This window comes from Oreochromis aureus, linkage group 3 (genome assembly GCF_013358895.1).
Source record: "Oreochromis aureus strain Israel breed Guangdong linkage group 3, ZZ_aureus, whole genome shotgun sequence".
Taxonomy (NCBI): domain Eukaryota; kingdom Metazoa; phylum Chordata; class Actinopteri; order Cichliformes; family Cichlidae; genus Oreochromis; species Oreochromis aureus.
This window is the reverse complement of record NC_052944.1, coordinates 115,497,294-115,524,070: the sequence shown is the minus strand read 5'-3', so window position 1 is coordinate 115,524,070 and position 26,777 is coordinate 115,497,294. Positions and strand designations below refer to the sequence as shown.

General features: G+C 41.4%; 2 long non-coding RNA genes across 2 annotated transcripts; one reads left to right on the top strand and one right to left on the bottom strand.

The window, feature by feature from the left end:
* The first annotated feature begins 8,134 nt into the window (after window positions 1-8,134).
* On the top strand, window positions 8,135-9,764 carry LOC120437919. The gene is made up of 3 exons (XR_005611499.1): window positions 8,135-8,330; window positions 8,407-8,468; window positions 9,092-9,764. It is a non-coding gene; the product is annotated as an uncharacterized LOC120437919 (long non-coding RNA).
* Window positions 9,765-20,386: 10,622 nt separating this feature from the next.
* LOC120437915 lies at window positions 20,387-22,258 on the bottom strand. Its single transcript, XR_005611493.1, has 5 exons — window positions 22,184-22,258; window positions 21,423-21,481; window positions 21,184-21,335; window positions 20,614-20,701; window positions 20,387-20,524 (listed from the first exon to the last, which is right to left on the bottom strand). It is a non-coding gene; the product is annotated as an uncharacterized LOC120437915 (long non-coding RNA).
* Window positions 22,259-26,777: the final 4,519 nt, after the last annotated feature.

The window sequence follows — 26,777 nt, the reverse complement described above, 5'->3', positions numbered from 1 at the left end:
AGTGTAGATGTATAATGTAATTTAACATGTTGATAATGGTTGTAGTGGGCTTGTAATGTAAATGTGATTAAATGTGACATTAATGGTGACGCTGCATAAACCTGATCAAACAGTTCTATTAGTGGGTCTGTGTGATCAGCATCAGTGGGTTAAGGTGAGGCCTTGACTAGTAGAACGTCATGTTGGTGTCTGACAACACATGAGCCAACATCAGACTCCGAGCGCTACGATGCTAAAGATCAGAAGATCCAGTGTGACATCATCGTTACCTGGCAACAGCAGCCCTCATCTGACTTTATTGGAGGATATTTACACCAGCAACACTGTTTAGTTTGATATGACGGATTAACAACATGCTGTGATATCCAGTTCATCTGTAATAGATACTGGATCTAATCAGTCAGCAGATATTTGATCAGCTTATTTATAACTGTACTAGAAACAAACACAACTGTGTTGGTGATTCATGCAAACTTGCATATCAGCCTTTGAAGGTTTTGTAGTATTGAGAACAAAGAGGTTGTGTTAGGGCTGAAAAGCCCGACTTGTTCTCCTCTGCAGGTCATCAAATGCACCACAGAAGTTTGTATTTGCACAGCCTGTATATGTTTGATGGCTTTATTATTCTCTGTTCAAAGACAATAAATGTGGAAAATGTCTCATGTAGTATCAGCTTCATTTAAAATGACTGCAAACATTTAGAGAACATGTGCTGCTGTTTGTCCTACATTTCAACACTGAATGAACCCTGAAAACGTGATGGCAGGTGGCAGATTGGAGTCCACATGAAATATCGGCTGTATGAAGACTGGAAAATATAGATGATACAAACATGCAGCCAAACATTTGTGGACATGGATAAACTCTCTGATCCAAAAAGCAGGAAGTGACACAGCTAGAAAATGAAAGTGTGTAACAGCTGAAGTCAAATGTAATGCAGAGTTGAATCTGCACTTGGATCCATCTGTGAAAGGTCCACATGTAGGGATCACATGAGTCCTGATGTTTGTCAATGCAGCTTGATAACTCCATCTACTGTGGGCTACATATACTGGGCTGGTAGCTCCATAGTGTTGCAAAGAAACTATTCAATGTGCATATTTAAAATCAGAGGCTCTTCTAACACAGGAGCCATGTTGAGTTTAGATCACAGCGACCACCGGCAGTCTGAAATGGAATGAAGCCCATTGACAGCCAGCAGGTCTAAACAGGAACGCAGCCATTTGTATGCGTGGCAATGATGTGGCTGCAGCTGACACAGGATTGGTTCAAACTAAACATCATTTCACAGAGTTCACAAATAAACTCGCGTTTTTATCTTTGAAGATCATCATAAAGTAGAATTGATGGTCCAGCAGACAACAGCAGGAGGTTTGAGCCCTTCTGATGCAGCAGAAACAGGATTTGGAGGAAGATGTTAATAGATTAGAAAGAATTGTACACTGTGAATCAATGCAAGTCTTTCTAGATAGACAGATCTTTAATAATCCCTCAGGTAGGTTCCTCTGGGACAGTCACAGATAGAGACACCAATTCTGACGTCCTTTGAAACTTTTCATCACTCGTCATGTACACAGATGTTAATTCTACATATTCCTAGTACTGAACTCTAAATCAATATGAAGAAAATGCTCCTACTAATCTGCATATATGTTGATATCAAATCCTTTTCCAGCACATGGATAAATCTCCATAAATCTTTCAGTCTGATCAGAATGGGCACAGTGTTGTTATTGCAGCACTCCCTGATGTTTGAAAAGCTAAATGTCCATTTTAAAGTGGTCGTGTGTAGGATTGTGTTTCCTTCCTTTGTGCAGTTCTTACAGTAAACATGTTTGAATGTTTCCTGTTCCCCTGATGCTTCTTCCTGTTGGATAAAGTTGGTTTGAATAACATGTTCTTATAGGTTTCAATGAACTTCAAACTGGGATCCACTTACAAAACTGTCTCATTTTATTGGAACGATCCACATTTGCATCCATTCACGGTACATTTGACATCTGAACACGTTTGTACACATGATGAAAGGACAGATGGTGTTTGTGTGTCCTTCTTAAACTTAGTGTGAATGTTTCATCATGTAGAACTACTTAGAACAAAGTCTTTGGGAACATTTGGAGAACACGTTTAGGAAAGTAACATCCTGGTAGAACATTTTCTTAAAGCAAAGCAGAGCTGCAACATGACTGTGAGGATTCACAATAATAAAGTCACAATACTTTATTATTATGAAGACTAAAGTGCACCTTAATGCTGCCAATGAATACACATGTTCTTTGTGAAAGCATGAGCACAGCTGACATGCACCACACTGACCCCACTCGCCCCATTTCTTCATCCACTTCTTGCTCTTGTGCTTGAAATGAGGCATGACGCAGCAAAAGTCAGAGGCTCTAAAATCCACAAAAAGGGGGCTTGTTAGATCAGGATATTGATGTGATCCATAGAAAACATGGATAATACACCACTTTATTTGAAGACATCTGTAGCACTGCCTCAGGATGTTTCCACAGACTCCTCTGTGCACCTAAAGAAAAGGTCAAAGGTCAGCAGCACATGTAGTTGGGACAATTCTTCATTTACAAACAACAGTCGCACAAACTACACAATCATTTTCCTCCAATTAGGACTTTTCACTTGCAGAAATGGTCCTGTGTGATTTCTAGGCTGTGATATAAAAACTAGTTCCTAATGGCAGCGATTCACTCAGTAAACATGTGTTTCCTTCACCAACCTCACACACAGATCCAATAAGATCAGGAAGTGGGCAGTATAGTACAATATGTGTTATTTTGTGTACTGTGCTGCCCAAACTAAAGATCTGCTGAAGTGTTGGAAATGATTCAGATGTTTATTTTGGACGATACAGCAGAAGATCAGACATGAAAGTGGAGATAACACAGAAGACCTGCAGCAAAGGGTCAGAGGTCAGACTGGGCCACGTGATTCAACAATGAGCCAATGATCATCAAGTAGTGACTAAAGCAGAGCCCTGACGTTCTGACATTTATCACACAGTTAGAACAAATGTCTGCTGATGACTTCATCTCATGAAATGACTGATAGATGTCAATTCATTGATCAGCTGAGCTGCTGATCTTCATCGTGCACAGAAACATTCAGCTTGTTTCAATCAGTAAATAACTCCCACTACTCTCAGTTTGAACTGTTCCCACTCAAAATGCTGTCAGAACAATGATCATTGTAGAACTTCACAAACATCACGTGTTGTTTTCCACATGTAAGATCAGCAAACATACAGAAACTTCCTGTTGCCACACACGGCCTCTAAAATCTCTTCCACGCTTTCTGTCTGAAGTCCACTCTCTGTGTCGGATCCACAGGAAACAACAAGATCTTATTAACATGGTTTTCAATGTGTCTCCTTCCAAAAGTCCAACCAATGAACAAATGTGTATATTTGTGGAGGCCGAACAAAAGCATGACACATTTGTCTGTTTCTATAAACTGGTGTCAAACACAAATATGAAGAGTTTCATTGACAGACTCCAAAATGCCCCGCAGTGAATCACAGGGAAATCCTACAGTGTGGCAGAGAATCTTAATGGCTCCAACATCAACACATCCACAATGTTGGATCCAGTTCTACCTCACAGAGTTACTAAGACACACCCTCTGCCAGCATTACAACAGCTCCACCTGCTTCACCTGCCTCCTCAGCCTCTGTACACCTGAAGAGAAAAGAAAGGCTCCAAAAGCTCAAATCTACAAAGGATTCATGAAGTTTCATCCAACAAGAACATGTTTGCCTTCCACAGTGTGCTGTTAGACACCACTGTACCTCTGCCATTTCAAAAAGAGCAGCTTGGGAACATTTTGGCTCCAAACACTTTGTGTTTAAGTTCCTAATCTTTGTTTTCTTTGTGAACAACATCTGGAGCTTTTTGACTCATAGAAACATCATTTTGTTCTTTAGATGACAGCAGATTGGGACTGAATAATCAATCACTATCAAACCAATAAAGATGCTGATTTTACAGGAACTTTGTTGGAGAAGCTGTAAAGACATGAAACTGGTGGAGATCCCAAACCAGTTGATAGTGCTGATTATTCCAAATAAAGCTGTTTTCCATTTGAGATGAAATGACTTTCTGTCCTGATATATAATAAAGATGTTGGTTGTTTTTGAGCCCCTGTATTAAAAGTAGATCCAGTTTAAAGTCAGCTTGAGTTTGATGTCTTTATGTCAAAGCTGCTCATGATGTTGAGCTGCTGATGGAATAAAAACAGGTAAAAATCTGCCTCAATATAAAAGCATGTAGTCCAGACTTAAATGTAGCCTATTGTTAGCTGAGGTCCACACACAGTGTTTGACAGTGTAAACCAGGGGTCCCCAATCCCAGTCCACGAGGGCCGGTGTCCCTGCAGGTTTTAGATCTCACCCTGGGTCAACACACCTGAATCACATGATTAGTTCATTACCAGGCCTCTGGAGAACTTCAATACATGTTGAGGAGGTCATTTAGCCATTTACATCAGCTGTGATGGATCAAGCACACATCTAAAACCTGCAGGGACACCGGCCCTCGTGGACTGGGATTGGGGACCCCTGGTGTAAACTGTGTGAAAGGGCTGCTGGTGGAGCTCACTAGGATGAGCAGGTGACCATGTGCCACGAGGTGGAGAGCAGCTGGCCTGGCTTTGATTCTGACCACGCCCCCTTTCTCTCTCCCTCTGCTTTGCTGTCACTTATCTTCACTGCTCTGTCCAATAAAGCTGAAAAAGGCCCCAAATCAAAGAAATCTGCTGCAGCCTCTGAAATGTCTTCTGTTTCCTTCCCGACGGCTTTTTCACCGTCAGCCCATCAGACAGTCCAGCAGCATTTATGATGATGTCATGATGTTGAAGAGACTGCTATGGTGGCCTCCCATGACCCCCAGCCTCATCTACACTGAGATGCAGACATTTGAAAAGCAGACAACTGAATAATAGTCCAACACAACAGTCTGTGTACAGACACACACTGAGCTTTCATAGAGTCAAAGGAGTCAATCAAACACAGCTAGTTGAGTCATTTCTTGTGTGAGTCTAAAGTGAATCTAGTATTTGAAAGTCCACTTCCTGTATTTGTTGTTGAAGACTTCTTCAGCTTCTTCTCAAGGACATCAGCTGCTTGTTTGGCAGCAGAGGCAGTTAAGAAGCTTCCTGAAAAACACTGAACAGTGAGTTCACTGTGGCATATGACAAATTCAGCTTTCTATGTGCAAATGTGTCTGTGTCAACCTTTCAAATGCTGTTGAATCCAAAACATCAGCGGCTCCTTGGCTGCTCACTTCATGCACTTCTGTCTTTGTGACAGTCCAATGACATCACAGCTGTTTCCACCCCAGTGTCTCAGGACTGGACACCTTTAAACATGTGGAGGATCAAACAGCCGTCCAGCTAAACATACATGAAACTATCAAAGCTGACAATCATTCCAATAACATCTAATGGTACATATATATAGACACAGGACTACAAGGAAATGGCTCTCAGCATCTGGCTGTGGGAACAAATGATCCCTGTTTGTCTTCAAATTGTGTGCATGTTTTAGACGTGTGTCACATGTAGAAACACAAAAAAATCCCACAATGACACAAAGATGTGTTTGACACAACTGTGCAGCTGTAAGTTGTTTCTAATGATTCATTGAAGCTCTTCTAACATTCTGGAGACAATCAGTCCATGAATCTGTTCAACACCACAACAATTTGACTTCAATGTGAACGTTTGCCATTAAATAACCTTCTTCATCCAGCTGACAGCATCCTTCATTCTATGATATGAACAGTTCCTCCTGTTGATGACAAACCTCTGACATGATCTGCTTGAGGAGCTTTTTCATGTGAAGCTCTCTGAGCTCAGGGCTAAGTTGCTGTGTTTCATCTTTAAGAGCTGCTGCCTCCTCGCCGTTCTTCTTCTCCTAATGACACCATTTCTGCTTCAGATCTTTCACTGGGCCTAAAACAGATGAAGAGTAGATCTACTGCTGTTCACTGTTTGTGTCAATATGGAGAAATATGAAAGACAAACACAGCACATACAGAGAAATGTAGACAGGATGTGCAGCCAGTGCAGTAAATGGTCTAAATATCAGCTCTTTAGAAAATGATCCTGATGAACATGAAACTAACATCCAATGAGAAACACAGCTTCCTTGTTTCATGTCCAATAACAATAAATGAAGAGCTAATAAAGAGCTATTCTATTGTAAAATGCTGAGATGATTATTAGACACAACCCAGCGGCTCACCAAAAGCCTGCATTGAAAATCTATATGAAAGTAATCTATGCTCATATATGGCAAAATCCTTTAAGTGTCACTGTGTTTTTCATCTGTGCTCTTGTTGGTTGGACAAGTTTGTAAATGACAAAGAGCTCAGTGGACTTTGCATCCATCAAATCCTGTTAGATGTTTGTTTTCCTTCACAGCTTTGTGATGAAGGCTAAAGAACAGAGATATGAACTATTGCCAATATGAATCCTGATGCATGACGTGGGCACAGACCCACCAAAGCAACACTCAGCTCACCTCATTCCAGGCGCTTGTCTGCTGGAGACCATGAGCCTTGTTAGTCACACATTAGCACCGTGGTAGGAAACAGCCTCCATCATTTCATTAGATCTGAATTTGGACTGTTTCCCTCTGGATGAGAACCAAGTCTGTCAAATCTATTGATCCAACACAAACTATCAAACACATTGGCTCACAGTCAGATTGGCTTTGTATGGATGGTGTAACAGGGGCTGGGAAAGGATGCTGAAAGCTGAATATAATACAGAACAATAACAGGACATATAATCATGTAGAAACATGATCTTCAACAGGCACACTTCTATTATTCATGATCACAAAGAACTTGTGCAGCCCTGATATCAGCCCTAATATATGAGTGTGTTTGCCCAAAGATTGAAACAGCATCAACATGACAGCTGTAAGAAATCTTCTCTCAGCCTTGTTTGGCAGAAGATCCCTGCAACAAAGATTGTAGCTGAAAGATGACGTGTGTAAAGTTTGTCTTTGGGAGGGTTGAGGCTGTTTTAGACCTTTGATAGTTTCAATCCAGTTCTGAAAGACAGAAATAAAAACAACATCATTAAGATCAGATCATGGAGCTGTTTCCTGCCTTGTTTCTAGCTTCACATTACAAGACTTTACTACAATAAAGATGCTAACATGTATCTGTAGGAACAACATCATTGAATCTATAACAACTGGAGCCAAACCAGTGGCTCTGCTGGGATCACTGGTGAGCCAACACTTCCTTGTTGATGCAGATTTCAGGGCTTCCTGTTGCTCCTCCGTTATAACTGTTCTCTCTTCTCAACACATGATGACACAAAGGAATCAGCAGTGACGAAGATGATGCTGAAGCACACATTTCACACATATAACAGAGCAGTCCAGTTACACACACCTCTGCTTGACATTAGGCCTCAAACAAAGACACAAAACACTAACTTGACTCTAAATAGAAGAAACTGGCAGCTTTTTCTGTTCTGTGCTTATTTATATTTGACACACATGCTTCTCTTTGTGCAAACACACATCGCACTATAAGGGTAACCTAGCACACAATGATTGGACAGCACAGTGATGATGCTGGGAGATCCTATACTGAAGCAACACAGAAACACTGAGAACTTTAAACATTGATTATATTGAGATAAGCAGCCGACCCAGTCTAGATAAAGGCGAGCAGCTGGGACCGCTGCTGCACCAAAAACAGGTTTCAGTGTTTCCATGTGTGTGTGTGTGATGTCTTTACTTATACTGGTCAATAGACTTTAGTCAACACATGATTGAAAGGTGTTACACATGAAATAAAAACAGTGTTTCATCTTTATTCCTGTGAAGCAGCTGCATTATAACCAATCTGCTCCTTTGTGGCCTTTAAAACAGCTTAAATAACTGTTGTTATATTTGTTTCTGCTCCTCTTGGACAGACGACTCTTGAAAAGACATTTTTGAATTTCAATGTGACTTTAACTGGATAAATATGGGTTATATAAACGTCCCTCTGCAACAAACTGATTCCAGCTTCGACCTCATGATAGGAATGTTTTTGTGGCTCAAGATGACCTGATATCTTTCATGATGGAGACATTTGACACATGTGTAACCCATGTGAAATACAGGGCTGCAAAATCCCTTTTTGTTATTTAAGGCTATAGCCTGTTATTGTCACAAGGGGGTGCTGTGATGCAGTCTTGTGTTCTGACGACCTTGCGTCTAGTGCGCAGGAAGTATTACCTGTCTCTTCCTGTGAGATCTTCCCTCTGATGGCGGTCAAGTGCGTGTCGGAGCGCATGGAAAAAGCATCTTGGTATGCAATGCTGCAACCCGGTTAATGAGACCAGATTGTTTTATGTATAAATGCTAATAAGCTACTATTTTATTAGGCCCCGAACTCTGACCACAAAGGGAATAACGTCTGTCAAGTTATTTGTGTTGGAAAATCCCGGTGAGTCACGTGCTTTTGTTAGCTACCTGTTAAGTTAAATAATGTATTTCACTAGCCGATTCAGCTCAGAAACCTTTGAACAAAAACCAATCGGGAGCTATGAGAATCTGGTGTGTTGTTTTGCTTCTCTTGTTGTTCTTTACAGTGTGTTATAAGTGTTGAATGCTTTGAGCTAACGATGTTTTACTGGCGATGCTAGCTGCTAATAGCTGTTAGCCACCCCACCGCCGAAGCCATATTCCGATCGGGGAGGTATTCAGATGGAAGCACTAGCTCTGTATATATTAGAATGGTTATGTCTTAATAGATATGAGCATATTACAAGTTTAATAGTATTTGCATTGTGAATTAAGTCACATTTGCTTGTAAGCCTTAAGGATCAATGTCGCTTTCATTGCTATGTCTGTTTATATTACTGTTTAAGCTGCTGATGTTCTTTATCGTGATATAATTTTGATAAAATAGTTGGTACTGGTACAAACAAGTTACTGTAACTCTTGTAACTTGGTCAAGCTAAAGGGATTGCCATTTGTTATTAATACATTTGGAAAAGAAGTTAATGAGCTCATGTTTAAAAACACAAGATGGGAAAAGAAATTGATTGTTCTGCACTGTTTGTGTAGATTGGTTTTTTGACTACTAGAAGGATTCTGGAGAACCACTAACGGCGAGAACAGCCCAAATGAGATCCTGGATGATCGTGAAATGGTGTGGCCAGCCATGCGATCGGATTGTGGGATTTGCCTGAGAAACTGATTCAAGCAACCCTGGATTTCAGATAAGCCCTATGCACCACTTTTCCTACCCGGATAATAGGGTCTACACACTGACAATTCCCCTACAGTACACCTGTTTGGGTTTCAACAACTTTAAAGGACAATTCAAACTTCACAAGAGGAACACTTTAATCTGTTTCATTCATTCAAAAGAGCTCTGATACAATTCAGTATAAGTCTTCCATTTAAGTGTCTTTATTTTATTTTATTTTCTGTTTTACATCTATTCACCTTTAAAATGCACTATTAGTGTGCAATTTAGTTTATTGTGTTGTACATGTTTACAAATGGTACTGAGGCAATAAAGGTCCCAGTTATTCGCTTCCAAGCCAACTCCTTTTGTGAGTCTCCAAAACAAAACCTCCTTCTGAACCTAGTAAGATGTCTAGGGTCTCTATTTGAAGTGAAAGTGTACTGGTCCTGAGTAGAGGCGCTACACATGTTTCACATATTATAGACCAACAAGTTATTCATAGCAGTTTAAATACGGGGAGTCACTTTTGGGCCCAGCAGATAAAACAGAGCCAATATTTCCTTCTTTATTTAAGTGACGTGTGTCACAGATGTGACCTAGTAAAGTGTAACTGAACATTAGTAACATTATTAACACTCTCAGCTCGTCCTTGTTCCAGACCTGAAGATCCTCTTCTTTCATTCAGCAGCAGCTTCAGGTCTCTGATGGTCCAGGCTTGTTGTTGGGAAACAGCCCTGCTGGGATGATGGTGTCCTCACAGAAACAGTCAGTGATGCTGTTGATCTCCATCACAGAGCACGTCCCAGTCTGCAGTCTCAGTCCTGCAGGGCCTCGCTGGCTTCCTGACTCCACCCAGTCAACAACAGGAAGTGTTTGCAGGAACAAACTGAGGCTGTGGTCAAACAGGAGTTTTTATCTCCTGGCTCTGACTCTCACTGCGGCCCCGCTGCTGTGTCAACATGTGTTTGTGCTAAACAATGATGGAAAGTGTTATAAATGACTTGTTGGCCTCTGATCTGTCACAAACAGCTGAAACGTGTCTCTCATGAGTCACATGAAGGTTTCTGACAGAAAGGACAAAAAGTAGCTGCAGTCAGTTTGTGTCATTTTTATATTTATTCATCTGGGAGAAAAATCTGAGGGACATTAAAATGTGTTTTTCAACAGAGACAAGAATATAAATATAACGTCACAGGTAAATGAACATACAGTTAAGCCCATAATTATTCATACCCCTGGCAAATTTTGACTTAAAGGTACTTTTATTCAACTAGCAAGTTATTTTTTGACTGGAAATGACACAGGCGTCTCACAAAAGATAATAAGATGATGTACAAGAGGCATCATTGTGGAAAAAAATATTTCTCAGCTTTTATTTACATTTGAGCAAAAAGTATCATGTCCAGAATTATTCATACCCTTTACAAACTGTCACAGTCTCTGGGAAAATCCAAAGTTCCATACCATTCCAAATAGTCAAAGCTGCTCTAAAGCATCCTAATTACCCTGATTAATTGGAAATAGCTGTTTTGATCAACTCAACAGGTGAAAAACAGCAGCTCTCTGCAGGTGGTCTGTGGACATTCATGGCTAAGACAAAGGAACTCAGTGAGGACCTGCAGCTGTGCATTGTGGCTGCTCACAAGTGAAGAATGGGCTACAAGGCCATATCCAAATGTTTTCAAGTTCCAGTGGCTACAAGTATTATTAAAAAATACAAGATGTTCCGCACTGTGGAAAATCTCAGAGGACGTTGTCGGAAGCCAAAAGTGACACCTGTGCTGGCCAGGAGAATAGTGAGAGAGGTGAAAAAGAATCCAAGGATCACCACCAAGGCCATTCTGGTGAATCTGGGCTCTGCTGGTGGCAATGTCTCAAGGCAGACAGTCCAACGGACACTGCTGGGTTCCACGGATGCAGACCAAGGAAAACGCCACTTCTCCAGGCACTTCTAAGGCATGCAAATGCTCATCTGGACAAAGAAGAAGGTTTCTGGTCTTCAGTGTTATGGTCAGATGAAACAAAAATTGAATTATTTGGTCACAATGATGTTGCCTTCATTTGGCATAAAAATGGAGAAGCCTTCAACCCAAAGAACACCATCCCCACTGTCAAACATGGTGGTGGGAACCTAATGCTTTGAGGGTGTTTTTAGCCAATGGACCAGGGAAACTAATCACAGTAAACAGCACCATGAAAAAAGAGCAATACATGAAGATTCTCAACAACAATATCAGGCAGTCTGCAGAAAAACTTGGCCTTGGGAACCAGTGGACATTTTAGTACGACAATGACCCAAAACATACAACAAACGTGGTGAATAAACGGTTAGCAGACAACAACATTAACGGTTTGCAGTGGCCTAGCCAGAGTCCTGACTTGAATCCAATTGAGAATCTGTGGAGGGAGCTAAAGATCAGGGTGATGGCAAGAAGACCCTCCAACCTGAAAGATTTGGAACTCATTGCTAAAGATGAATGGGCAAAAATGCCTGTGGAGACATGCAAAAAGCTGGTGTGCAATTATAGGAAGCGTTTGATTGCTGTGATAGCCAATAAAGGCTTTTTTCTATTGATTATTGAGAAGGGTATGAATAATTCTGGACATGATACTTTTGGCTAAAATATAAATAAAACCTGAGAAATATTCTTTTCCACAATGATGCCTCTTGTACATCGTCTTATTATCTTTGGGGAGACACCTGTGTCATTTCTGCTCAAAAAAGAACTTGCTTGTTGAACAAAAGTAACTTTAAGTCAAAATTCGGCAGGGGTATGAATAATTATGGGCTTAACTGTATTTCAAGTAAACAGCTGGACTGATCAGGTCCAAACACAGAGTGATCAACAAACAGCTGTCATATCTTTATATATAAGCTCTTTATAAATCCTGTTCACTGCAGTCTGTTTACTAATAATGTCAAACTGTTAGAAACACAGAAACATGGTCTTTGTTGACATAAACCTGTCTGGGATCCTTTGTTGTTCTTTTGATGCAGAGTTACATTATAAATATAAAGAGTTATTTCAGAGTCTCATCAGTTTTCCTGCATGTCTTTATTGAACACATCAGCAGGGCTGAAGCTCTCATGTTAAACACACACTGATCTATGGACACGTTCATGTGTTTCTAACAGAACCAGGCTGTTATCAGCTGCACTAACATGATGTCACACACACTGAATGTAACAGTGACAGTTTACATCATCACACAATCAGCTGTGATTGTTTCACTGTCATCAAACTAGTCAACAGGAAGTAGAATCAATAGAAACAATCATTTACTGACAGCATGTCTGATGGAAATAAGTGCAGATTATGTATGAAGTATAACTGCACACAGTAACTGTGTTACAATAAGGACTTAACAGCGCCCTCTGCTGGAGTGTTTCAGTACTGCGTTAACTAGAATACACCACCTCCTCCTCCTCCTCACACCACCTGCTGCAGCTCTACTCTTCTATGACTACAGTCATCCACAGCACTGATGTGAGGTCACATGGTTCATATGTAAGGAGCACAGAGACGTGCTAGCAGCTGACCTCAGGTCAGTTTAATGACTGTGAGCAGCAGCTGTGTTCTTGTCACTGTGACAGGGAGACACTCTCAGACACAGCGCTCATGTCAGCTTGTTCTCATGCAGGAGGATCAGGAGCTCCATGTTTGTCTTCATGTTTGAATCATGATGTGTTTGTGCCATCAGAGTCTGTCATGAGTACTCAGGGTTTCACAGCAGCTCTTCTGGATGCTGACGAGGACTCCAACCTCATGTTTCACCTCTCTGAGCTTCTGATGTCTGTGAACACTCGTGTTTCTTCTCTGGGCTCATCTGGACAAAAACACCTTTCTGTGTTTGGCTCCAGCCTCATTGTGACTGACAGGAAGTGTGTTATCCATGAGCTTCTTTGTTTCCTGCTGTGTTTCCTGTCTGTGGACAAACACGAGTGTTTCAGCTGAGGACTTGGTTCCTTCCACCTGTCCATACAGGACATCACGCTGTCTTTTGTAGGATTTCTCTGACTCGTGTATTATGAACTAAATGTATCCTGATACACACAGAGATGGATGAGCAGAGGTCACATGATGAAAGAACAAACATGGAGTCTTTGATTTATTTAGATATTTATTGATGAATGCAAACAAACCCTGACACTGAACCATCGTCCAGCAGAACAAACCTGATCACATGACCTGCTGACCCAAACAGTGAAAAGCTCCATGGCAACAACAACAAACAGCCTCACATATGTTAACAGAGGCTGTTAGAAGCACAGAGTCTTTACAGTCTTTCTCCTGTTTGTACACAGATCTCTGCACATCTTCATCACAGTTACTCACAGACGTGCAGAGTGTGTGGATATCAAAGCTAAGTTTCCACCATGTTTGTAGTCTGTACTGGGACTCATGGAGCATCTCTCTATGAGCACTCAGTGCTTTAAACAGTGAGTCCCAGTTTAACCAGCAGCCTTCACACCACACATCACACAGACATGGAAACTTCAAACCCTCAGACTGAAGTCACTGGCAGTCTCTGGCACCAGCGACTGCGCTAACAAACATACAGCAAACAGTGAAGGTTTGTAGAGAAAGCTGGTTGGGTAATATCAAGTATGCAGCGGAGGAGGCGGGGTTACATTACTAGATGATTAAACATGAAACTATTTTGCTGATAATAATTGAAACGATTAAAGAAAATCAACAAGCTATTTATGCAACATAATTCATTATTTTATAAACTGGAATGATGTAATTATATTGGCTGGATCTGATTATTGGGGGGTCATGACCCCCGTAACCCCCCTGGAAATTATGCGCCTGGTCCTGAGGTCAAATCTACCATCTTTGTTTCAGTGCTGAGCTTCATGTTTGTGTGAGTCCTCTCCGGTACTCCGGCTTCCTCCCACAGTCCCAACCATTGACTGTAGAAAACATGGACGACGCGACTCCGCCTCCTCCCACTGTGCAAAAATGAAGCCAAAATATCCCGCTTGTGGAGGCTGCCATCTTGCAAATTTGGAGCCAGAGTCTGCGCAGTAGTGACTTGAGGTGGAGCGACTGTGTAACGCTCCCGCCCACACACCCGCTAGACGTGATCGCAAACACGCCCCCCTACACTTACGTAGCCCGGCTGCTCGAGCTTTTTTTGCTGGTTTACCACGACTGACGACTCGTTTAATTAAGGTAAATACAACCATGTCACTGTTATAAAAAAGACACACAGCTTATCATCTTATAGTTCTAAACTCACTCTGTTGTTAATTCGTTAGTTAGATTAGCCGCTAGCATACGCACTGTGTTGGAGGCTTGTTGCTAGCTAGTTAGCGATGCTACACACCTGCTACTCTTAATAATCTTCAACACTTGTTTTTTTTATCCCTTTTTAGACAGCGATGAGATCATCTGCACACGCTACAGAAGCCCAGAGTTACTGTTAATATCAAAAATATAATGCTGCCCTTTGAGATTTTAACATAAGACTGTGAGTGTAATGGATCTAAAACTGTTTAAATCTTCAGAGCCCTCTACAGCCTGGTAACATGGAGACTTTAAAAACATCAGCAGAACGTTTCAGTAGTGTAGTCTAATTTGTTCTTTTCATTTAATAATAGAGTCCATATTATATCAACAGCTACATTCACCCTGGAGAGAAACTAGTGAGGGAGACCACCAGGACCAAGCTGGGTTTCCTGGGTCCAGAGGTTTGGAGAAACTTCTTCCTTTTCTTTCATCACAGCTGTCCTGTGCCAGCAGTTCTGTTGACCCGCTGTAAGAGGCATCATTTAAGAAACACCAGGAAGACTGAAGCTCATCGCATTGATCAAGCAGGACTCATGATCTTCACCAGCAGCTCCCTCACAGGGAAATCTTCAGCACTCCTCCGTAGGCCCGATCCAGGAGATGGATAAACCCAGCATTTCATGAACACTGTGATGGAGACCTTTGGTTTGTGTAATGTTATAAATACTCGGATACTCCCCAGAGACTCCGGACTTTTACATAAAGATATTATGTTCAGTTCTGTAGAAAGTTATATATTTAAAAATATATGATCCTCTCTGGTTACTCTGGTACGAATAACTCTGCATCACTTTATGGTAAATAACACATTATCTGCAAAAAACTGAAAGAATTCCAGATGACAAATTTGTAGTTCAACATACAAGTGATGACCTTTGACCTTCACCAGGTTTTATTTAATTGTCTTAGAGAAAATCTCATATGCTCTTCATGCAGCTGAGTACATCAAGTGTTTAAAATGGAAGCTGTGCAGGTCTGAGATCAGCAGCTTTATGAAACACCAAACTGAGGTCCTGTTAATGCTGATATATATAGTGACACAGTTACATGAGTGATTAATCCTTTTGTTTTTTTGTCTTTAACTTTATCAATAAAGCTGCAGCTTTCACTACAGCACATGTGGTACTTTAACCTTTGCACTGTTTTCATCAGTTCATTTCGCAGTTAACATGTGAACATGTTGGATGATCTGTCTGCTGTCACTGGGTGGTGCTGAGGTCTGAATCTGAGGGCAGCTCCTGTAATCACAAAGAGAACAGAACCATCAAACTCAGATATAAATTTTATCCCTCAAAATTGAAATGAAGCTGATTCTTCTGTCCTCACACACTCAGGATCTGAAGTTCTTCTCTTACATTTTTTCAGTATTACAGTACACTACAGTACTTTAATCCATAGTTCTTGATTAATGAGGAGTTACTGAAGTACAAGCTTTAAAAAAAGATGTTACTGTCTTTACAGATGTGGCAAGAGACTGAAAACATGCTGTTGGCATATATTTGATATTCAGCTCTGCACAGGAGCTGCAGCAGGGTGCAGCCTGTTGCTTTTACAGTATAATACTTGTAATAAAAGTACAGTAACAGTAATTAGTGACTGAGTAGCCCGGGGCGTTTCTCTTGATTTCTTCAGTAAATTCATTCACCTGCACAGATTAGCTAAACGAACCCTGACAGCCGAGTGCTCATTTTAGCTAGCTAGGTCTGAGGAGCTAGCTAAGGACGGTAGTTACGGAGTAGCTTACAAACACGCTTAACTTACCGAAAAAGTGCAGCGGGGCCTCGGGTCGTTCTGTCGGGTAGTCCAGTTTACTGAAGAACACCTCAGGCTGTCAGGTTAAAACAGTCGGTCGTGTTTTCGTAGCGTAAACGCTGGCCCACCTCTCAGAGCCTACGCTCTATCTGCTATTCCCGAACAGAGATACGCAAGTTTCCGTGCCTGCAGCTGTCAGTCAAAGCTGTTATGATGATGTTTCACCCCAATTTAACATCACCGCGGTAGGAATTAGAATCAAACTTATGGGAAAGGAGACCCCTTGGATATCAATCAGCATGATGAGAACTATTGATAACAAAAGAAAGAATCTTTGGAAAAAAATTATCTAAGGAGAATAAATTTATTTTAGTCTGACCCCAGTCCCATCCGCTAACATGGAGGAGGCGGGGTTTATGACCTATACTGCAGCCAGACACCAGGGGGCGATGGAGACGTTTTGGCTTCATTTTTGGGGTGCTGTCGCGTCGTCCATGTTTTCTACAGTCAATGATTAGTCCAAGTTGGAGATTTACCATGGAAGTTGTGCAACATCACCTATTCTTTTTGTCCTCTGCAAGAAAGATGTAAACAGAGAAGCCTTGTGTCTACAGTTACATCATAAACACTTCTCTAAGCTGGTTGAGGTTGTGAGCCAAGAAGATCAAAACACCTTGATCCAATTTCCTTTACAAAGCTTTTCCTGCGTTGACAACAGGACAGGAGAAGAGTTGTAAATGCAGATAATTCACCAGTTGACTCTAACCCCGACAGGATGCCTACAGTGAAAAGATTTGGGGGGTTGATAGGAGTCATAAAGAAGGGTGTTGACCAGGCTACAGCTTTGAAGTTAGGTGAGAGCCACATGGACAAACAATGAAGTCAACTGATGTGTTTGAATGTCTATGTCTGTATACAGTTGGATTGTAGTGACATTTGATTTTTGAGTATGTTGATTATTCTTGTTTGACTGTGACATTTAGTTGTTTACTTGCAGAAATACATAATGAATCGCACGACAGGAGTAGATGCACCACAAGGCTGGATAGCTTGGTGAATGTCTGGTCCTTGGTGGCACCTTCTTTTGAAAATATTAATTCCTGTTTTTGGACTGTTGACATTGATTTGCTTATGTATAGGATGCATTTTACAGCGTATAAGATCAATGCTAACTAAAATGATTTCTAATACATTTGTTAATTATGTACTTTTACAACAATATGAATTGACTGAAATGAATGACATGACAGAAGCCTGTGTATAAATGACGCCTGCGCTGAAAATGTTAAGCAAGAGGTGCATGGCTAAGAATATACTACACAGGAATAATTTGGGGCATAAAAATCACAAAACAGGAGGGAATGTTAGAGTGAATTGTTAAATGTTGTCATTTTTATGCTTACCATCTCTACATTGTTTTAACTCTGTGATGAAAGGAATTCTTCTGTCCCCCTCCCCAGATTCTCAAGGTTCTGGGTGAGGGGCTGTAGTCTTTTATTACAGAGACATCCTTGTGAAGGTCTTTTTGATGTAAGCTTCCTGCCCAGCAGGAGGACACACACACACACACACACACACACACACACATTCTTACATACATACAGAAGTTCACACATATACATACAACGCCTTGTCTTAGAACCATGTGGGCGTTGCTTTGCTGTGATGTGTTTTGTGTGAACTGTTTCTCAATAAAAGGCAGCGGGAGGAGGCTGGATTTGGGGTCATTGTGTAGTAGACACCGACGAGGCCTCCCTTGCAAGTAAATGATCAATCGCTGTTGCCTTGTTTTTCTTTCACGGGAATAAGTCTCTAAACCAGCGGGGCTTGTGGAAACACACACTCTCAGAAATAGGGGTACCAAAGTGTACCAAAAAGGGTACAAATGCTTGTCGCTGGGGGTGTTCCTTTTTGAAGGACATTTCTGTACCCTTTAGGCGTGGTACATTTTTGTACCTTATGAAGTTGTACCATCTGAAGTACAATCATGTACTTTCCTAAGACATAAATGTACCTTCAAACTATAGTACAGAAATGTTCCCTTGAAAAGGGTACAATAGGGTACCTATGAGGGTACCCCCCCAGCGACAACCTATTTCGTACCTAAAGAGACAAAAATGTACCCCCAATAGTCCAAAATATTTGGTTATTTAACCATTTATTTTCGATAATAGAATCACATCAAAGCATTTAAACAACCACAGGAATACATCCTTGATTACATTCGTATATTGCCATAGGACATGTCAAGAAAAATACATTCATTTAAAAAAAAGTAAACAATCACATAAAGACATTAAACACCTGAACACAATGTTTTTGACGGATCACAGAGATGGCATGTATTTAAAAACTGTCCACACAAATGTTTTGCTCTACTTCAACAAGCCAGAATATATATATGTCATATATATAGACAAAGTGGAAAATGTGCTTGCAACGTCACACAGAATACCTCAAGGACACAAACAGCCTATCATCAACTAAATAGGTGTCTAGAGCTTGAAAGTCTAATTCATTTCCTGGATTGAACAGGATCCAGTCATTGTCAACTGCCACTTGGTAAGCATGGAAATGACATTCATAAGTGCAAGGAAGTAACAGTTTCCCACACAATACCCAACAAGTATCAACATTCAAAATATACTTGATTTTAAAGAATATAGGTATGGCTTCAGTGTGTACATGGCCAACTACAAAAACATCCTCAAGTTCATATTTGACACTGCTGACAGATATAGCAGACACACGCTGAAGCACTTTATCCTGAAAATGCACATCTGTAAAACTTTTGTTCATTTCCAGAGCATTCTGTAAGTCTGTGGATTAACAGCAGTGTTTCCCCTACATTAGCTTAGCTGTGATGCTGAACCGCAGCTGAATTCAGCTCCATGCCAACAAAACACCGAGAATGAAACTTGTGGCCAAAGGCTATGCATTGCATCATGCATTTACCTCTCCAAGGATAATGAAATCTTCTATCTTCTCCTTGAAGATGGATGGCAAGAGGAGAAGTGCCCCTTGAAGTCAATTCCTAGGTCATACAGATGCAAATGCACTTCATTAGATTTTGATAGCATGCAAATTCCCATTAACATGCTCTTGACATGGCACTATGGTACATCAATTATCTTTGGAAGAGAGCGCAAATGAATTGTCACAAAATTTACTATTTGTATGAGGTCAAATTAGTACCTGTAATGTCTTCAGCCAGTGCATTCTCTCTTGCCTCCATGTAGACCTTCTTCAGTGGCAAATCCTTGGTCATTTGAAGAACATTTTGAAGAACAGCAGTGAAGTTCTCGCTAAAGCGGCAACAGATGTTGTCTTGGCAGGGATGCATTAAATCAACCTCATCACACAACTGGAAATGAAAAGAGTAGAATAGACAAAAGAATGACATTTTACATTGAGGATTTAAACTTTTGACATGTTTAAAGACACAGACTGGAGATAAATGTAAAGTGCTTTAACCCTTGAAACAAAAATTCTAAAGATAATAAACAGATTGATTAATCAGTTAGTACAGAAAATAATAATCAGATTTACAGACAAAAAAATCATTAGCTGTTTGCCCAATCATCTTAACAATTCTTACCCCTGCAGATGTCCCCAGGAATGGATATCTCTTTAATAGGTCCACAGTACACATTCCTTCAGCTACCTCTTGACGTCTCCATGCAAAGGTTTTTGTCATGCGGTCTTTCACCAGTGCTGTGTCAGGATGTAGCGTCCTGTGCTGATCATTTAGCACCTTGATATGAGCATCAACGGAGGCTGCATCTTCCCCACAAAGCACGAATCCTTTGTCAAAGCAGATATCAGTATTATCATAAGTAAAATCTGATAAGTTAATGTTACTCGAAATGCAGTAATTTGTACACCAAATGCTTTGAAAAAAATGCAAAAATGTTGAATAGGAATTGCAAGTTGAGCTGACTTTTGTTAAATCAACTGTGAAGTTCCTTTTCTATGTTAATGTTATCTGTTAACATGTTTCTTTCAATTAATGTTTACTTTTAGCTTTACAGTGAACATAATAAGACTACATATGTTACCTTAGCTCTTAGAGGCTGAGGGTGTGAGGATTTACGAGAGGGGCTTCAGTCTCTTCAGACAGGAGCCGCTGGATTCCTCTGTGGTCCGATGTTTCTGCGTGCGTCCAAACTTTTCTTTAACCCGGTTCACTTCTTCGTTGCTGATTAGGGGAGCCCGTTCTGCTTTGAACTTTCTCTTGAGTTGGCTGTGCCAGGTGTCCTAGTTGTTTCAAATGTATATAAGTAGTTAATTATGCTTACTTTATATTAATATAATCTATAAAAGAAACAAAAAGGAGAGGTACTCACATAACCATTTCCGTGTACATCTCTTAAGAAAGGATACTTCACAATCAGGGCTTTGATGACCTGGATGTAGTCTGAGTGGGTTGGGTACCTGTTTCAAACATAAGAAAAACAACACACAGTACACTGATTACTCTTATCCTTTTCTGGGGGCTTTTCTGTTCTTCAATTCTTCTACTCATATTGTTATTACCCTAAATAGTATGTTATAGACCAATGTCAAATCAATGTAGCTAAAGTTGATTTTAATTTTTTTAAAAATGGGCGTGGACAAACAGCCACACCTCTCCCAAACTTCATTAATTAATTGACTGCAGTCCTGAATTATTAATTTACTCTTGAGCAAATTCGAAAATGAACACTTTGGATATCATAGTCCAGACAAGGTCTGGAGACACAGGATGTATGGTTTTACCACTATTGCCAGTTCATTGGAACCGTGTGTCACGCCAGACTCGAACGCTGGTCTCCAGATTGGGAGGCAGATGGGCTAACCATTTGTTCTCTGCCTCTCGTACAACAGCAATATTAATATTAAGAAATTAATGTAATTATTCAGAAAGGAACCCTTACATTGTGTACTGTGACAGCATTTCATAAAGAGTCCCAATTATTTTGTTTCGGTACTTCTGTTCTTTCTGGACTGGTTCTTTGAGATCCAAGCGACTCTGGACATCTTGTGGGAATTTTGGAATGGAAATAACTGCAGGCAAGAAGGTATAGAACTGCAATACAGTAGGAAAACAGCATTAACTAGCCATTTTGCAAGCACTTAAATGCATATGCAAATTTAGACATTTATCACAACCTACCTCTGGTTTGCTTGGGACACTGGACCTTCAACTGTACCTTCAATGTTGTACATCGTTATCTGAAATATAAAGTACAGTATGAAATAAAAATAAAACCATTTTCAAATTTCTTTTGGGGGAAATCCTTGCGCCGATTGCCTGTTGGCTGTAGGCATTATTCATTGCAACCAAAACAATAACCCGAGTTGTGGATAGAATAGAATCCTAGGCTATCTTGTCTGTTTTTGCTGCCCACAATTTGCCTCCTTGATTTTGGTTTATTTGAAATTATAAATCAATCCCTGATCGAGCAGCTAGCTGGCATCACAGGTGTTTGCAGACAGTGTCCCTGCGCAGAGCTTACAGCTCTCATATTCGAAAATCCCACTAAGTAGGTGGAATGGTACAAATGTGTACCTTCCATTGTTTAAAATCCTTTGAGCGGGAAACAAGTTAGATGCGATAAATTTTGCTTAGAAAACGATTTTGTTAATAACTATATTTACATACTAGCACGTTTTGAGAAATTATTGATTTTTCTACATTGTTGTACACGGTTAGTCACTATTTATTGATAAAACACTCGAATACGGGCGGGCAGACAGACGTTGAACATTCCACCAACAGTCTAAATAGTCCACATTTGTATCTTTCTTTGTTTAAAACTTAGCTAACTGCTAGCTTTCACCCATGTTAAATCTAGCTCTTCGGACTTTTGCTAACTCTACTGTAAAATTACACGTTGTAATTTTTATAAAAACACAAAATCACACCCGACTTACCTCTAAACCTTTGCGCCTCGTCGTCTGACACATCAATGCCTTCTTCCATCAACTTTTTAAGGAGCTCCTCCATCAATAACCCCTGAGAGTCATTTTCTGTGTCAACGCTAGTCAGCGCGGGAGGCGGAGCACTCATCGCTGCTGGCTTTTCAGCCTTTGGGATTAATCTTGCGTTGCGAACTTGACACATGAAAATACAACATTGTGGTATTAATGCGCAGTTGTTTAGAAACCGTTATGCTGTCTTGGCGAACTATATTTGTAACTTACAAAATGTAGTCACCGTAACATAAAAATCTGCTTGACATTTTAACTTCCAAAGAACCTCGGTTTAACTTGATGTTGCAAATTCCATAAAAACCTCACAATTAATGAACAATTCTAGGATGTAGTAAAAGCGAAAAAGTAAATGGCCAAACATAACAGTAAAATGATTTCACGTTTTTGAAGGCTACAACCAAGATTTAAAACATTAAAAATTATAACTGGAACTTAATAAAATGGAAATGGACCAGTTTTTTTTTTAACATCATTTGGTTGTGCCTGCATGTCATTGTGTGTGTGTTTTTTAATATAATTTAACATAACTTACACAAAGGTAGGTTACAGATATTCTTTGCATCATAGGATAATTTACGTACAGAGAGAGGACCAACAGATTTGATTATAACATGTAGCTTTTATGAGCACACTCACATCTCATATGAATTTTACAATTAACCAGGCCCATCCAGATTTTCCCATGCTGACCCATTACCACATTCTGCCACTGTCACTGCAGTACAGGTCAAAATGGTACAGATTTGTACTTTATTTCAAATTGAACCTTTAAAGGGGCATTTCTGGACTTTTAAAGACCAGTATTGTACTTTTAAGGGAACATTTACAAAAAATGTACCTATAGGTACAAAAATGTTCTTCTCTCGTACCTCTATTTCTGAGAGTGCAGACCCAACAGTGCGATTGCAACAATTCCACCACAAGAATGTGCTCAGACCAAAGATCTAAACATGGCTCTAGGAGAACTTCATATCGAGCGTACACTTGGAGTTCAGTGGTGTGTTGAGGCGGATTAATTTCAGTTCAGAGTGGTGGTAAAAGAAAACCCAGTGACAAGGAGAGGGGTTCTCTCAACTGTTGCCTCAGTCTATGATCCACTAGGTTTCGTGGCTCCATTCCTACTTGTCGGTAAACAGATTCTTCAAACGCTGTGTAGAGACAAGGTAAGCTGGGACGAACCTCTCTCCGACCACATCCAGCCACAATGGGGGTCATGGCTCAAAGATCTGCCTCATTTGGCAGCTCTAAAGATTCCAAGAAGCTACCTTCCATCAAATTTTGGTGAAGTCTCACTATATGAGCTTCACAACTTTTCCAATGCAAGCTTCAAAGGGTATGGTGCATGCTCATACCTTAGAGCGGTGAGTGAAACAGGACAGATAAGTCACTTGTCTTGGGAAAGCAAGAGTAGCCCCTACCAAACTAACAACCATCCCAAGGCTCGAGTTATCTTCAGCTGTGACCTCAGTCCGCATTGGTGATATCATCAGAGGCGAGCTGGAGATTGAAAATGTGCAAGAGTATTACTGGACTGACTCAAAGGTGGTCCTTGGCTATGTGAACAATGATGCTAAAAGGTTCCACACATTCATGGCCAACCGCTTCCAGTGAATAAGATCTAGAACAAAACCTGAACAATGGCGATATGTCAACTCTGAAGACAACCCAGCTGACGGAGCCCCAAGAGGATTGACTGCAGTTCAAATTAAAGAATCTAACTGGCTGAAAGGACCCAAATTCCTTTGGCAGCAAAATCGCCCACATGAAGTGGGAATGGTGGGACAAGTTGAGGCTACTGATCCTGAATTTCGGAGAGCACATGTTCATGCAGTTAAAGGAAGAGAACAGAATCCAATGGTAAACCGTTTAACTAAATTTTCTGACTGGTCCAGAGTGGTGAGAGCCATTGCCAGGCTCAAGAGATTTGTCAGCGAGTTTAAGGGATTTCAATCGAGAACTAATGAGTTGACTAATCTTGAAGAACGAAGAGAAGCAGAGATCTTCATCATCAAACTCGTACAAGAAGAGGCGTTTGCTGAAGATATAAAGAAAATAAGAGGCCAGAAGAAACACACTTTGAGCAGGCACAACTGGTTACGCCAGCTGAATGCTTCCCTGGACGAAACCAATGTTCTCAGGGTGGGAGGACGGCTGTCTCAGTCAGCCTTACACCATGATGTAAAGCATCCTGCGATACTTCGATGACAGTGCATCAAGAAACCAGTGGAAGCTTGCAAGGGTTGTGGAAGCCCTGCCCAGCGCAGATGGCAAGGTGCGAAAGCTAAAGCTTCTGCTCTGTGACACTACCTTTGATAAGGGAAAACCAATCACTAAATCAGTTTACGTTGAGAGGCCTGTTCACAAAGTAGTTACATTACTTGAGGCCACCTAAGACACACGTAAAGCTAAATGACCTATACTTAAATGTACACTCAAACATCACTTCCTTATAATTTTCTTTGAGGAAAATCTCTCATTTTAAGTCAATGAGGATTTTGGTGGGAGTGTAAATGCTGTTAAAAATGTTCTGTGTAGATTTCATGATGTAGATGACTGATTTATAAGAAGTTACATAATTTCATGAATATATATATATATACCCAACATCCACAATGACGGCGAAACAACTAGTAGCTCAGTGTTCCAACATTCGAAAGAAGGGACTGCTCTCACAGCTAGAGATTGACGAGGTACAACATAAATGCTACGGCAAGGAGGAGTCAGGACGCCAGGTCAGGGGAGATATCATCACCCCCACTCGAGATTAGGTACATAGCCCCAAGTGCGATAGGAGAAGGATCGTTGAGTGCGAGAGGAACTGACCTGAAAGATAGGATCATGGCCAAGCTTGAAACCTGGACCCCCCGTAGCCGGTTACCAAGATTACGTGAAGTACCCTCAGAAGGTCTGCTAGATGATGTTAATGCAGCACTACGGATGATACCTACAACCATGATTACCGACACTAACAAGCTGATCTACACTACGGCAGCAGTGATCAGTGAGATGCTTGGCTACAAGTTGAACAGCCACAGGGGCAGTACCCTCCATGGAGAAGGAGGCTAGAGGGCAAGATCAAAGTAGCACGGAGGAGGTTAGCCAACTAACGGAGTTGCAGAAAGGCGCAACAAAGAAGGTGCATAAGAAATACAGCAAGCTGTCCATACCTGAGGCCTTGAAACTGCCAAGCAAAGACTCACAGCCTTGGCCAGCCGCTTGAGGAGGTACACCAGAGAGATCGAAGGCAGGAGAATAAACCAGCTGTTCTCCACAGAACCAGCAAAGGTGTACTCTCAGTGGCAGAGGAACAATAGCAGAACAGCACCACCAAGGCTGGAGACGGAGCAATACTGGAAGAGCATATGGGAGAAGGACGCAACCCATAACGGCAATGCTCAGTGGCTAGTGGATCTGAGGGCAGACCATAGCGACCTCCTTGAACAGGGTCCGGTAACCATCACAGTGGCAGACATCCAAGAAAGGGTCTCCAGTATGAAGAGTTGGACAGCACCAGGGCCCGACATGGTTCACGCCTACTGGCTGAAGAAGCTGACTGCACTCCGAGCGTCTGGCAGCATAAATGAACCAGCTGCTAGTTAACGAGAGACACCGGAATGGCTAACCGAAGGTCGGACGGTCCTGATCCCCAAGGACCCCAAGAAGGACCGGTCCCATCCAACTACCGACCAATAACCTGCCTCAGTACTACATGGAAGCTCCTGTCAGGCATCATATCGGCTAAGATGAACAGGCACATGGGTCAATACATGAGCGGGGCACAGAAAGGGATTGGCAAGAATACCAGAGGCGCAAAACACCAGCTACTGGTAGACAGAACAGTCAGCCGAGACTGCAAGACCAGACTGACCAACCTGTGCACAGCCTGGATTGATTACAAGAAGGCCTATGACTCAATGCCCCACAGCTGGATACTGGAATGCCTAGAACTGTACAAGATCAACAGGACCCTAAGAGCCTTCATCAGGAACTCAATGGGGATGTGGTGTACAACACTAGAGGCCAACTCCAAGCCCATAGCACAAGTCACCATCAAGTGCGGGATCTACCAAGGAGATGCTCTGTCCCCACTGCTGTTCTGCATAGGCCTGAACCCCCTCAGTGAGATCATTGACAAGACTGGCTACGGATACCGACTACGGAACGGGGCGGTTGTCAGCCACCTCCTGTACATGGATGACATCAAGCTGTATGCCAAGAGTGAACGAGACATCGAGTCACTGATACACACTACCAGGATATACAGCAATGACATTGGAATGTCGTTCGGACTGGAGAAGTGTAGTCAGATGGTAACGAAGAGAGGGAAGGTAGTCAGAACTGAGGGGATTGAACTACCAGAAGGCAACATTGCAGATATAGAGGACAGTTACAAGTACCTGGGGATCCCGCAAGCGAATGGGAACCATGAAGAGGCCGCTAGGAAAGCTGCAACCACCAAGTACCTGCAGAGGGTCAGGCAAGTCCTGAGGAGTCAGCTGAATGGTAAGAACAAGATCCGGGCCATCAACACCTA